The sequence below is a fragment of the Moschus berezovskii genome, chromosome 10, assembly GCF_049115385.1.
Source record: "Moschus berezovskii isolate FMDL1 chromosome 10, NW_MosBer_1.0, whole genome shotgun sequence".
Lineage (NCBI taxonomy): Eukaryota > Metazoa > Chordata > Mammalia > Artiodactyla > Moschidae > Moschus > Moschus berezovskii.
In genome coordinates, this window is record NC_142469.1 from 79,147,374 (window position 1) to 79,163,256 (window position 15,883).

The 15,883-nt window shown below is 37.0% G+C and overlaps 1 long non-coding RNA gene across 1 annotated transcript in view; it reads right to left on the minus strand.

Annotated features, from left to right (window-relative positions):
- LOC129561209 (uncharacterized) overlaps positions 1 to 5,753 on the minus strand; it is an 84,362-nt gene extending 78,609 nt beyond the window's left edge. Inside the window, exon 1 of the long non-coding RNA XR_016038497.1 lies at positions 5,673 to 5,753. This is a non-coding gene — a long non-coding RNA (uncharacterized LOC129561209). The remainder of the gene's footprint in view (positions 1 to 5,672) is intronic.
- Between the last annotated feature and the right edge of the window lie 10,130 nt (positions 5,754 to 15,883).

The following is a 15,883-nucleotide window of genomic DNA, read 5'->3' on the forward strand; positions in this document are numbered from 1 at the left end:
GTCATCTGAATTAAATTCACCCATTCCAGTCCATTTTAGTTCACTGATTCCTAAAATGTCGATGTTCACTCTTGCCATCTCCTCTTTGACCACTTGCAATTTATCTTGATTCATGGACCTAACAGTTTCCTGTGAAATATTGTTCTTTTCAACATTGGACTTTACTTCCATTACCAGTCACATACATAGTCTATACTGTATGTAAAACATCACACATCAATTTGTTGCATAGGTCTGTAACCTGTGGTCTACAAGTTCAAGTTCATGATGTGTCTCACTGAAAATTCATATTTTGCAAATATATGTGTATTTCCCTAGAGAGGGGTCTAGAGCTTTCATTAGATTTTTAGCAAAATCTATGAACCCAATTTTTTTTTTAAGCAGTATTTAGATTAAAGTGTATTTCAAAGCTATTCTTTACTCTCCATATTCTCTTCCCTCTAGTGACATACAGGGTCTTGGTCTGTTGTTGACGTTTTGGATGTCCGAGTAGTGAACAATGCAAAACATTGAGAATAATCCTTTTAATGCAAAGAATGACCAGATGTGATAACATAACACAGCCTTGTTTGAGATTCTTGACTTGTTTAAAATTTAAGTAGCATTACATCTCTTTACAGAACTGGCTTAGATTAAGCATGGAAACAGCTCTTATGTGGTCTATGAGGCCAAAAAATAAATGCAATTCTGCACATTTTTTATTTAAAAGCATTCACAAGTGACATGTGAGGCATAAACGTTGGCCAAAAGCCACAGCTAAGCATTGTGTTAAAAAGAATACTATTGTTTTTAAGCCAAAAACTATTTAGGAATCAGTTCTCCATTATTAAATTAGGAATAAAACCAGAAATATATATATATATATATAAAGGGATGTGCTTTAAGTATTGTCTTTCAGTTTAATATCCATGACTACTCTTACAAATCCAAACAAAATTGATCAGTAGCCTACATAAGCAGTCATGTGGAACAGAAGAGGACTCTCCTATTTAGGTTAGGAGAAAGAATTGTGCTAGACGTGGCTTGGTGAGATGTTGGGAAGTAAAATTAATGAAATAGATATGTGCTAGGAGAAATGATTCTATACACATGTTCTGAATGCTTCTGCTTAACGTTTTCCTGAAAATAAAACTGTTTATTATCTATTTCAGGTCAAATAATGTAGCTATAAAAGATGAATCTAGAGCTTCCCAGGTGGTGCAGTGGTAAAGAATCCACCTGCCAGCTCAGGAGACTGAGGAGATGCAGGTTGAATCCCTGGGTCGGAAAGATCCCCTGGAAGAAGATATGACAACCCACTCCATATTCTGGCCTGGGAAATCCCATAGACAGAGGAGCCTGGCAGGCTCCAGTCCATGTGGTTGCAAAGAGTTGGATAGGACTGAGCAACAGAGTACACATACACACAAAGACAAATCTACAGTAAGCAAGGTATTTATTCGGTCATTCAAAGCCAAGAGATGAGAGTTACTCTAAAAAAAAATTCGAAAATGAGCAAAACCACTTTGGAATCTCTAAACACAGCACATATAAAAGATTTAACCTGTGTGATAACAGATAATGAAACCTCAAAACAAATCCAAATTTTCGACATCCTCAAGATATGTGTTAGTATTATAGACCTCGAAAGAAACACATGCCTTATGTGACACCCCATTTAAATATATATGGCTCTCCTCTGCATCTGAGTGAAACATTTCTTGCTACTCACACTTTATTATGCTGCTAACACATCAATATCAGAACCCACTTCCATCTTGGAAAGGTTTAGTAAGATGTACAAAAGTAAGCACTCTAACAATTTTTTTTTTTTTTTTGGCCATGCCACACAGCTTGTGGGATTTTAATTCCTTGACCAGGGATTGAACCCAGGCCCTCCACAGTGAGAGCCCTGAGTCCTAGCCACTGGACTGCCAGGGAATTCCCACTAACAAATCTTAATAATTCACTTGCAAACGGAGATAGTCTGAAAATTACGTCACAAGTAAAACATCCTTTTTGAATGTAAAAGGTGAGATTTAGCAATGTGTTTTTCCTATTTTCTACTTTGCTTCAGGGTTCCATGAGAGGTACACTTAAAATTAAAAACTGTATAAATGAACATGAGTGGAAAATTTATAAGTCTAGGGCAAAAGACACTTGGAAAGCAGTGTCACCTTCTCCTCTGTGTAAAATTGGTCTCAGGAAAGTCCAATGGACAGTGTCATGGCCTCTGTTGTGGTCTCATCTCCAACCATCCACGTGTCATAGAATTAACAAACCCACATTCTCAAGTTATGTGTCCTAACTTGGTCTGACTCTTAAGTACTTCAAGATGTGCGTTAGGTCCATTTGCTTTTTTCATTTCTCATTTGGTGATTCCAGAATTACATAGAAGTACAAGGAGGATGACTAAGGCATCCCGAGAACTGGTGTTCGGAAAACCTAATTATCAATAAGGAATCGCTTTCTCTGTTTTATATTAGTTTTAACTTACATATCAAAGTTGCGAACTCAAAGGCCTGTGTAGGGCCAGGTGGTCCATTGGAAGTCAACAGTGAACAAAAGTGTGTGGCCCTCGGAAAATGGGCAGTTGCCAGTCCAACTCACCTGTCACCAAGGAAGAGAACTCTAAAGCTGGACTTTCCAAGACAGCCCAGATATCTGAATTTTTACTTGAATACTCCAGATTGCTAAATACAGTTACTAGTTCCAAATTTCTTAACTACTGTTAAAAAAGAGTGAAGGCCTGAAGACATGGCATGGCAACCAATGTTTCATGTGTCTGTGACCTCCGGAAGAAGTCTTCTTGAAACTAGTATTGGCCATGTGTCTGTGTGCACTTGGAAAATGATCACATCTGTAGGATGGATGAGAAGTCTGCCCTAGAAGCAGCCACTGAGGTCCATCTCAAGGTGAGACTTCATTGATTCTGAGTTATACTCATCCTCCCCATGTCTAGTACTAGCTCTCAGACAAGGGTGTGGCTTCTGACCTAACTACTGAGCAAAGCATCATGTGTACCACAATCTGTCAAGACTCAGTGAGACTAGCTTTTGGAATCAATTCCACTCTTCCGATTTTTAAAAATTTAATGTAAAAGAAATTTGCAGTTCTAATTACAAAATCAAGTAAAATTCACCCAGAAAAATAACAAATACTGATAAACAAAGGGAAATCTCTTTAAAACATTCATATTCCCACTAAGTACCCACTAGATCTTTTTAGTCTCTTTCAAAGTATTTATCTCTTTTAGAAAAATGACATCAAATCAAATGTATTTTGTAGTGCATATATATATAGTCAAGAAATACTGATTTTTTAAAGGGGTATAAATGTAATTCTTATAAGATTAAATTTTGTTCATTTCATTTAACATAAGCACAAATATGTCCATTTATTAAGAATATGGTGTTGAGAATTTTTTAAAAAGCCCAAAACAGGAAACAAAATGCAAAGCAACTCTCCCCTGACCCCAGAAAACAGTTTCCCTTAAATCACCCACTAATTTAACAACAAAATTTTTCAAAATGTTAAGAAATCTAGGATTATTATTCTGTAATTATAAAGCCTAATAAATCTAAAGTGAAAATAGATCAAAATATAGTTTCTGGGAAGTGAGCAGCTCTCGTTTCTGTAGCTCTTGTAATCCAGTCATTCATGTGCCTCCTTCATGAGGATTCAGTACGGCTGTGGTGCTGTTATCCCTCTGATAGGAACTCTAACTCGGTGTAAAGCCCCAAAGTTCTGTTACTTATTTTTATTTTATATTGTACTATATTTTATTTACAGTGTTGTGTTTGTTTCAGGTGTATAGCAAAGTGATACAGTCATATATATATATATATATATATGAATTAACAAAAGCAGTTCCCGTCTTTTGATGGGGTGCTCATGGTTTATAACATAAATGGCATTATTTTAAGAGAGGGATAACTTAGGTATGGCATTGGGTTTTTTTTCTTTTTGCAGCTTGAGGCAGTTGTAAAATAACTTAATGGAGCTTTTTACAACTGTGTATTCTATAGTATTTTTTCATTTGGTGAAATTTTAACTGTTAATGTTTTTGGCATTGTGCTTTGTACCATTTATTAAATAAAAATTTAAAATAAATAGATAAGTAAATCTAAAGTGAAAATAGATCAAAATACACTCATTATATCATAAGGGATATTCGTTAGATATAAGAACAAAGTATCAGATAATATAAGTTGTTAATAGATTAAATAATGAATCTAGAGAGATTGGGAAGAAAAGATAAGGTCACTACAATGAACTATGAAAATTCTATAGTGTATATGTAACTAGGACAAGAAAAAATAAATATTATTCATATACAGTAATATACAATAAATATATTTATATATTAATATAATCAAGTGTATCCTAAAAATATAAGTAAAATGCCAAAATGAAAAATGTATAGTAAGTAAATATAATAAGTCAAAATATATATTTTGACCTCTACTAAAATCTCCTGCTAGTTAAAGCTAATATACCTTTTTTTAAATTAATTTGGAATTCAGCAATAGTACACATTTCTGTGCACCTTTTCCCTGAGAAGGCTAATTAGTGAAATAAATGACCAGCAAATTCATTGATAACTGGGAAATTAAAAAACTTAACATTTTGGAAGGTTATTTCTGTGCTGAATATCTCTCCATTATTTGGCCTTCTCTTGATAAAAACCCACTATGTTACAATAGTCAAGAATAACCAAGAACGAATGAGTTAAAAGCAAATAAGAAAAACACTCTTATATAATACAACGAGACAGTGAAATGCTTTTTTTTAGAATAGAATTTTCTCCCTGTTAGCAGCTCCAAATACTGATACAGTCTTGATTTCCAAACAAGTTTCTTTCTTAGATCTGTTTTAAATAAAATCTGATCACTCTTGAGAGCAAAACTTTGCATAAAAACATATATTAGTGGAATTGATATATCCAATCGTCTCACAGTTGCCTCTCAAAAGGCACGTGCACCCCAATATTGGGTTCCACTGGTCCAAAAAAGAGACCTCCAAAATCTGTTTAAAATGCCATATTACCCATCTTAAACTAATATTCAGAAATTATTAGGCCCATCCTGAGCTGATGTAGCGTTCCATTTATTCATTTGCTTCACACATACAATCCAGTGATAAATCTCTTCCCTGCTAAGCATCCTGTTCTCCATTTCTGAGATTAAATAAATCAATTTTATGAAATCATCTTGCAATACAGATGCTCCCTTTTCCCAACCCACATATTCTCATAAAAATTTAACAGGAAAATTTTAAAACATCTCGTCAACATTGTTTTTGCAAAGCAACTGTTAGTTATAAACAGTCTTTTAGGTCTCAAGGAGATTTAAGATACTTCAAAGACTTGGTTTAAACCCCTTAAATCCAGGTTGCTCTTATGTATTTTCTAAAACATCATATGTTAAGTTTAATGCTTAAAATATTTTTAAATGTTTTGTTACACACTGGAAAAATTTAAACTGATCTCATTCTAAGAAACAGACATTCCTGGAATTTCTATTTTCACTAGTTCATTTCTTTTCAAAAGATAAAGAAACAAGTGCTTCTGCTCGTTGCTTTTACATAAATGTCTTCGAACTTATTCAAAGAAATCATACGTCTCATCTACCCAACGTAATGTATAGTAACATATTTTGATTCATGTTTAAAAAAAAAGAGAAATTACTCACCACTTAGTTCTTACAGAATGGCCTTCTTGGTTACTCTTCTTATCAGGAAAGAGGCTGGTCTGTTTTCTTTTCGTATATCCTATGGGTCAGTGGCAAGAAAAAACAAATAAAGGCCATCTTGATAATTATTAGAAGTTTGTGCAAATATTAACCAAGGAGTCACGCTAATCTGAATTGCTCAGTTAATAGATACATGGTTCAATTTTTGAAATTCTGACTTAAATAAGTTATAAAAACATACACAATGGTATTTATTTTAAACTAAAAATCATAGGATATGTTTTCCCCTCTAAGCTTTAGGTAACCATTGTAGATCATGCTTACCCTGGCAGGTTTGGGTTATTTGAATTAAAAAAAAAAAAAAATCTCAATTTGAGAAAGCAGTTTTCTATTTCAAAGCAAAGATTCAGTTGGGCCAATTAAATAATTCCTCAGCTTTCCACTGTTCTTTTGCACTGGTAAGAAAGAACCATAAGCAACAATAATTTATTATGTCTTGTTTTAGTACATATTTTGAAATTTTTACAACTATGAGGAACACAGTTCTTTAAAGGTCCATTTCCTCTAAAATAAAACAACATGTATCTCTTACTGCTGGCTGGATACATCCCCTTAGTTTCAAAATTAGAGAATAAAAGACTCAAATGTTTGTCTATTTGTTCTATTTGTTGTAATGCCAGTTCTATCCACGCAAAATAACAGACGCTTTAGGAGGAATTATTTACATGTCTATTTGCCCAGTGTGATGTGTACTCTTTCTGTCATATGTGGGGAATACACAGGAAGTGATAAGTCCTCAACCAGACGCTGAAAGGTCATCTATTGAAAAGATAATCGTATTTTAAGATTAATTCATGATCAAATCATGGCTGTAATTACTATTTGCTTTGTGTTTTCTGCATATTCAAATTTTTCCAAAGTGAGTGAAATGAGCCTGTTAAAAAAAAGAAAATCTGAATCCTTATTTCCCAAGGACTTGTGGCAGATTAAACACCATCAGTTTCCTGGACTAGCTCTTGAACATATGGAGACATTAATAAAAACAAAAGTATGAGATCTCCCTCCCCTCGAGAAAAAAAAAAAAAAGTGGTATTCAGGTGTAATGATTGCTGCTAAAAGAACATTATATTTATAGTGAAAACAGTTTATTCTCTCTCCCATTACAAAATTAATACCTTAATGCATTTCTTTGTTTAATTTTATAACTCTAAAGAAGAAACTTTCTTTTGAAAACTTGTGTGTCTAGTATTGTTAGTTACTAGAGAATAGCAAGTTTGGAATCTTTTATATCCTCTTTTCCTCCTCCTTTTACTCCTCCTCCTCATCTTCCTCCCACCTCCTCCTCCTTCTCCTTCTTCTTTTCCCCTGACCATCACAAATGTGAACACACACACAAACACACACCCCAAGCACAGAGTTTGTGTCTGGGCATACAGTAATTATTTAAGCAATATTTGACACACGGTAATTATTTAAGCAATATTGGATGGTCATGATGTCAGTTAGGCAATGACAATCTACCTTAGAAACTTCAACCCATGAAGTCACAAAAATGATGCTTTTTATAGTTAATAAACACTGAGAACCCAGATTCCTACAGTGGAAAAAAAATCAGTGTTGAATCCAGTTACCTTGTCATTTTTTCTATTATTTTCTTCAAGATCCACCCCCCATCTATCAATAGAAAATCTTTAAAAGACTTACATAAACAGTTTGAAATCCCCAATGAGTATCCCCAATGAAATTCCCCATGAGTATATGCTTATTTTCCAATTTCTTATTCTTGTTGACCTATACAGTAAAGTAGCCAAGCTTTTCAACTGTCCATATAATAATAGCAATTAACATAGTATAAAGAGAGAGATAGGTAATAAGTATCCTTAGAATAAAGTGCAAATTACTTAATTATATTGCCAAGGATATCCAAATTTCTCCTTCCCTCTTATATAGACAACATATACCTATATTTTATCTTGTGTTCATTACGCCATTCATTCTCTTATTTATTCACTTTTGGGTCTTTTAAGTTTAATTGGAAGCCAGTGGACAATCTATGGGGCTTCCATGTTGACTCAGTCAGTAAAGAATCTGCCTGCAATGTCCGAGCCCTGGATTTGATCCCTGGGTTGGAAAGATCCCCAGAGAAGGGAATGGCAACCTACTCCAGTATTCTTGCCCAGGAAATCAATGGACAGAGGAGAATGGTGGGCTACAGTCTATGGGGTTGAAAGAGTCAGACATGACTAAGCAACTAAACCACCACCAACACCAGACAGTCTATTCCGTGGTTTTAGACAGTGATTTGTATGGTACTAATGTCAATCCTGGGTGTTCATTGGAGGGACTGATGCTAAAGCTGAAACTCCAATACTTTTGCCACCTCATGTGAAGAGTTGACTCATTGGAAAAGACCCTGATGCTGGGAGGGATTGGGGGCAGGAAGAGAAGGGGAGGACAGAGGATGAGATGGCTGGATGGCATCACCAACTCGATGGACATGAGTTTGAGTGAACTCCAGGAGTTGGTGATGGACAGGGAGGCCTGGCATGCTGTGATTCATGGGGTCACAAAGAGTCGGACACGACTGAGCGACTGAACTGAACTGAACTGAATGTCAATATTCTATAATAAGATTAATTACTGTATCCTATTCTGAAGATGACTTCTCAGGAGACCACCTGTCCTGCAATAAGTAAATAACATTGAGTTATAAATCTTTGTATATTTAATAGATAAACATGTAAAACTACAAGAAAGACAGCTTGTGCATATCCATGAAAGGAAGTCGGGTCTCATTTCTTTTCTTGCAAAGAAAATTATCAGAGAAACATTCTGCAACGAAGAATCAACCCTATGCCTGGGATGCCCAGGCACATCAAATGGTAACATTTTTCACTGCACCTAAGCACCTTTCTACACTATTCAGCACTCAAAGATGTTTTGTCCTGGGCAGGAGTACACTTGGAAACAAACTTTCCAAAAGCTCAGGGGGATGTTGGCTGTGGATCTCTTTGAAGTGCTAGAGCAGGAAAAGGGAGTGAAAAATTTTGACCAGTTAGCAGTCAACTGAATGGAGTGGCTGAGTACCATACCCCAGGAGTTCCTGCTGCCATGTCTCAAACCCCATTCTCAGGCCACTCATCTCATCCAGTTCCAAAGCCACTTCTTGCCTATACATATTTTTAAAAAGATACTTTAAGCTAAAGGATACAACTTGTGTCCGTGATTTAAACATAAATGTGTTTAATCAAAATGACACAGGAGAGAAAGGAGGTTGGAAAGCCCTGAAGTCCTGTTGAATCTCACTGAATTAACACTAAACCTTATGTAGCACAAGGAAGTCCATGTTTTCTTTCCAATAAAATATAATCCCAGATCAGGACTGTGGAGGTTATAAAAGAGTCAATGACATTTTTTGGGAGAATTATGGTTTTAACCCTACTGCCACTACTGAGCCTCAATAACTAGAACCTATCGCTTTAAAATCCCTCTTACAAATTGAATGAGATCTACTTTATCTCCCTTGAAACCGCATGTACATTGAGATTTTTACAAAAGTGACAAAAGTGTTGTACATGCTACTGAAAGAGATTTTCTTTTCTGAATTCTCTACAATGATTAACTAATATTAACTATGTAGTTACAACCACGAGCTCTATAACTGACTCTACACGATGTAAACCTTAATTCAGTTGGAATTAGGTTAGCTACCTGGCTTCTTAACAGAATCAACTGCATTTCAAAAGCTAATAAACTGTTGTGTGCTACAAAATTAGGTCCCATTAAATGTCTGAGTTCCAAAAAGGTCTCAGGTATTCCAACAGGTGCTGGATGAATATATATAATAAATTCATGTAACAAATAATATCCTAAAACAAAAAGATTTTAATATCATGTTTGGAAGTTATAATTAAACATAGTCTCTTCCAACTGAGGCCACAAACAAAAAGTGGCCTAGTTTTGAGCAGTACTTTATTTTAATGGGGAGAATGTAAATCCTTTAGTTCAGTTCAGTTCAGTCACTCAGTCGTGTCTGACTCTTTATGACCCCATGAACCACAGCACGCCAGGCCTCCCAGTCCATCACCAACTCCTGGAGTTTACCCAAATTCATGTCCATTGAGTCGGTGATGCCATCCAACCATCTCATCCTCTGTCTTCCCCTTCTCCTCCTGCCTTCAAACTTTCCCAACATCAGGGTCTTTTTAAATGAGTCAACTCTTCGCATCAGGTGGCCAAAATATAGCAAATAGAAGAAATTTATCCACATCAACAATATCAGCACTGTGTTGACAGGCAATCAATAAATATCTGTTGGATGATCCTTCTTTACAAAGAACATGTGTAAGTGCTAACTGCTCTCCATTCAACCTAATATCATAACATCTGATAGAATCCTTGGACTTCTATCTTGCAAACAATGTTTTAAAACACATGTTGGAGCCAGATTCATCACAGTTGCAAGGTAGAACATCATAAGGATTCTACTTAGCCCCTTAATATGCAAACAAGCCTGCAGTCATAGAACTCAAATTCTCACTGATAAAACCAAACCAAAAAAGGCTAAAGAGGCTCTCTTTACTCAGTGGAAGAGAAAACTATCTAAAATTTAGAATGAATAATCGGTGGGAATATGGAAATTACCATAGTAAATAAGCAAGCATATAGGAATTTAGGTTAGCACAATCAACAGCAATCAAACTATCTGCACCAAGTGGAAAGCCCATAGCAGATATAGCTAGTTCCTAATCTTCCATATGGCTTCATTTTTATAACTTCATGAATTCAACTACTTGCAAACAAGAACATTTTTTTCTGTTTTCCAGTTCCCTTTCTTCTACCTGGTTCAAATGAATAGACAAATTAAATAACTCTTTACTTCTACAGTGCTTCTTAGAGATAGATTGCATGAGTATGTCATGGAAAACAATTCACAATCTGGTAAATGGGCAGAAAGACTGGGATTAGATTTCTATTTCTTTCAAGGTGGAGAGCGCATTTCCATGTTAGCACATGGACATATAGATCATGCATTGTTTGACACTATATATAATCAAAGAAGAGTGGGGCACAAAAACTTACACATGTGCCCATAGCAGTATTATTCACAATATTCAAGAAATGAAAACAATTCTAATGCTCATTAGCTGATGAATGGATAAGTAAAATGTGGTATATCCATTCAGTTCAGTTCAGTTCAGTCACTCAGTCGTATCCGACTCTTTGCGACCCCATGAATCACAGCATGCCAGGCTTCCCTGTCCATCACCAACTCCCGAAGTTCACTCAAACTCATGTCCATCGAGTCGGTGATGCCATCCTGCCATCTCATTCTCTGTCGTCCCCTTCTCCTCCGGCCCTCAATCCCTCCCAGCATCAGACTCTTTTCCAGTGAGTCAACTCGTCGCATGAGGTGGCCAAAGTATTGGAATTTCAGCTTTAGCATCAGTCCTTCCAATGAACACCCAGGATTGATCTCCTTTAGAATGGACTGGTTGGATCTCCTTGCAGTCCAGGGGACTCTCAAGAGTCTTCACACCACAATTCAAAAGCATCAATTCTTCAGCGATCAGCTTTCTTCACAGTCCAATTCTCACATCCATACATGACCACTGGAAAAACCATAGCCTTGACTAGATGGACCGTGGTTGGCAAAGTAATGTCTCTGCTTTTCAATATACTATCAAGGTTGGTCATAACTTTCCTTCCAAGGAGTAAGCATCTTTTAATTTCATGGCTGCAATCAGCATCTGCAGTGATTTTGGAGCCCAGAAAAATAAAGTCTGACACTGTTTCCCCATCTATTTCCCATGAAGTGATGGGACCAGATGCCATGATCTTCGTTTTCTGAATGTTGAACTTCAAGCCAACTTTTTCACTCTCCTCTTTCACTTTCATCAAGAGGCTTTTGAGTTCCTCTTCACTTTCTGCCATAAGGGTGGTGTCAGCTGCATATCTGAGGTTATTGATATTTCTCCCGGCAATCTTGATTCCAGCTTGTGCTTCTTCCAGCCCAGCGTTCCTCATGATGTACTCTGCATAGAAGTTAAATAAGCAGGGTGACAAGATACAACCTTGACATACTCCTTTTCCTATTTGGAACCAGTCTGTTGTTCCATGTCCAGTTTTAACTGTTGCTTCCTGACCTGCATACAGGTTCCTCAAGATGAAGGTCAGGTGGTCTGGTATTCCCATCACTTTCAGAATTTTCCACAGTTCATTGTGATCCACACAGTCAAAGGCTTTGGCATAGTCAATGAAGCAGAAATAGATGTTTTTCTGGAACTCTCTTGCTTTTTCCATGATCCAGCGGATGTTGGCAATTTGATCTCTCGTGCCTCTGCCTTTTCTAAAACCTGCTTGAACATCTGGAAGTTCACGGTTCACATATTGCTGAAGCCTGGCTTGGAGAATTTTGAGCATGACTTTACTAGCGTGTGAGATGAATGCAATTGTGCGGTAGTTTGAGCATTCTTTGGCTTTGCCTTTCTTTGGGATTGGAATGAAGACTGACCTTTTCCAGTCCTGTGGCCACTGCTGAATTTTCCAAATTTGCTGGCATATTGAGTGCAGCACTTTCACAGCATATCCACTTTCATATCCATTCAATGGCATATTATTCAACCATAAAGGGGATGAAGTACTAATAAATGCTACAACATAAATTTCAAAAACATTATGCTAAGTGAAAGAATCTAGTCACCAGAAAAAAGAACATTTTTAAGCTATGCTTTTGCCTTTTATATATATATATGTATTTTTTTTTTTTTTACCATGATACATGTGGGATATTAGTTCTCTGACCAGAGATCAAACCTAAGCACCCTTCACTGGAAGCTCAGAGTCTTAAACACTGAACCACCAAGGAAGTCCCAAGACCATATATATGATTCCATTTGTATGAAATATCCAGAAGAGGCAAATCTATAAAGTAAATTAGTGACTGCCTAGAGCTGGGGTGAAAAGGAGGGTATGGAAGTGAGTACTAATTGATGGGGGTTTTTCTGTAGTGTGAGAGGTAAAACTTTAGATTGTAGTAATGTTTGCACAATCCTGTGATTATACTAAAAAACCTTGAATTGTATGCTTTGTATTGTATGTCAACTATATCTAAATAAAGTTGATTTTTTTTAAAAAGTAGAGGGAAGATTTGAGTAATTATCTAGGCTTAAATTTGTTATTTGGAGGCACAATTGTCTACTTGCTTTTCTAAACAAATTCTATCAAATTCACTAGAAAATAAGTGTCAGCTCTAATTTCTTGATAATGTAATTCTTGTACTTCAAAACCATTTTTAAGGAGTTTTTTTTTTATCTCCTTTTTAAAAAAATCTAAGAAAGTTATAAAGTATGACAAACTTTTAAGGAAATTGTATCAAAAGTGATACAATCACTATCATTATTTTGTCCTATTCCTTTATTTATTCCTTTGCTGTTGTCTTTTTTGTTGTTGTTCTAATAGGACAATAATTTGCTTCAGTCAGTCAGTCAGTTCAGTCTCTCAGTCGTGTCCGACTCTTTGCGACCCCATGAATCACAGCACGCCAGGCCTCCCTGTCCATCACCAGCTCCCAGAGTTCACTCAAACTCATGTCCGTCGAGTCAGTGATGCCATCCAGCCATCTCATTCTCTGTCGTCCCCTTCTCCTCCCACCCCCAATCCCTCCTAGCATCAGACTCTTTTCCAGTGAGTCAACTCTTCGCATGAGGTGGCCAAAGTATTGGAGTTTCAGCTTTAGCATCAGTCCTTCCAATGAACACCCAGGACTGATCTCCTTTAGAATGGACTGGTTGCTTTACCCAAATGGGGCTTTGTTTTTATAGGTGTCAGCGTTAACCTGACGCTAATCATTTACCCTGAGTGGTGTCAAAAAATGACTTATTTTCGGGATAAGTTAATAATATCTGAAATAACACTGTTATGCTCTGTCAGTCACCAAAATACACTGGAGTGAGAAAAGAAAGTGCAGTTGGTTAACTGACCTTGCACAGTTTCACTGTCAAATAAATTCCATAATGGACCGCTCAGAAATCTAATTTGGTAATCCTGAGAAACTCCCCTCCTCCTCTTTGTGCCTCCCTCATGCTCTCTAGATGGTTCAAGAAACAGCAATTATAACATTGACATCTAGCTCTAATATGGGAGTGTTTCATACATCTGCCTTGATATTCATGAAATTATCCTAACCTTCCTAGAACCTAGAAGATGCTGACTTAAATTATAATTTTCATATGCTGAGGTAGTCTTCCATTTCTTTTTGGCAGAGAAACTAGAAAACCTTATAAATGAGAAATACTTCAAGTAACAAAAATCATATGTCACATCTGGCTCCATGAATAACCACAAATCTCTGAAAAATGGCAGATTTTTTCCCACAGGAAGATCTTAATGAACTCCCAGTGTAGATCTGTACCTTATCTTTGACCACTGTTTAAACTCCATCTCTGACAACAAATCAGGCAAGATCTCCAAAAATGATTTATGGAACAGGAAAAATCTCTGCTCAACAGTGTTCCAGAAGTTCATGACCATGGAAGTGATGCCACAGTAGAAAGTAAACGATGAAGAGTCACAGATCTTGACTGAAAATTGCACCCCACAACAGCTGAGCTAATCTCAAGCTGTTTTAGGTGACAGGAAAATTAAAGTGAGGGCCTTTGCATTGGCTTTCTTTTTAGCTCCCAACCAAAACGAGTTCTGTGAACATTTATTCAAGACTTGGAGCTCTGTTCAGTGGCACAAAGGCAGAGCTAAGCAGAAAACAACTCTAGACCAAGACCTTTGAAAGGCAACAATTTTCAAATGAATTTTCAAAAATATTACCTAAAAGTATCCGCTATCTCTCAAACAGACTGAAATGTTTAGTAGTATAAACAAAGAACATAGTTTTCTTCTTCAGTGTTTTATAAAGCTCAAGAGCTCTACATAATAATCATAAGCATGCCAAATAATTCATAAAGGGTAAAATTTTGGGGAAAGGTGATATTAGAATTGAAAAATAAAATTTTATAACAGTCAAAACCATTTTATTATTGGACAGTTATGTTTTGCTTTTTTGAAAAGGGATATATAATAATGACTTTATTTGTTCAAATAAAACGCACTTGATGCTCTTACACATGTTCCCTTACATGTATAATTTCTTTCAATCTACTGGTGGTAAATATTCACAAAACAGGGAAATTATCATCAATGATTAACCTTACACATGAAATGTAAATAATATCTGGGAGTAAACCCATTGCAAAATTATGTTACCTAAATCTTTCTAGTAGTTTATCACCAAAATAAAAGGAGTGAAATTTTCTACTTTTCTCAGCATTTTTTTCCCCAGTAACGGATTTGTAAACAAACAGAATAGTTCACTTTTACTTCAGATATTTTGAAGCTTGAAGAAGTGCTAGATCCCTTTATAAAATCTACCTGTGGACCAATCCTAGGCCTCATGTTCATTTCACAGACGCCAAGATTGTAGGGCTGCACGGAACAAAGTCCTGAAAGAAACGTGTTAAATAGCAATCATCGGGTCTATTAAAGTGGTTCCAAACTGTCCAGCCCTGCACTCAGGATTCACAATAATTCCTGGGGTTGGCCCTGGCTAAGCGACAAGTTGATGGGGCAGAAGGTGGGGAGGAAAATGACCCCGGAAGCAGAGTGTTGGTTTTACACCCGCTGAGTATCTGTTACAAGTGAATTTCCTCTGGCGCCAGCAGGTATTTTGAGCAGGCATCCAGAGGGATCCCAGAGGGGACGGAAGGGAGTGGGGGAGATGGAGCTGGAAGTTTGGGGAATCAAAGTTTTAAAGATCTCAGAGGAAAGCGGTAAGATCTAGATTGATTGGCCCAAAAGCTTCAAGTGAGAAGGTATTTCGAATTTCTCTGGCTTAAAGCAGCAGAGGAAGGGGTAGAAAGGTGGAGAGTAAAGAAGATCCCAGAGGATCTTCAAACCAGGCCAAGGGAGTAAAATTCCAGACAAGTCCACAAGGACGAGGAGAGGCGCTACCGTCGCTTTTTACCCCGGGATCCCCAGAGGGCAGCTCCAATCGGCCGACCGTGCCAGCACGCTGGGGCTCGGCTGCCACCGCTCTCATGGGTCCCATGTCGCGAGAGGGGAAACTGAGGTTCCCCGGAGGGCCAGGGGCGCTGAAGTGCGCGCAGAGGCCGCGGCCAGTCTTCTCTGGAGGTCTGGAAAGCAGAGCCATTAAAGCCTGG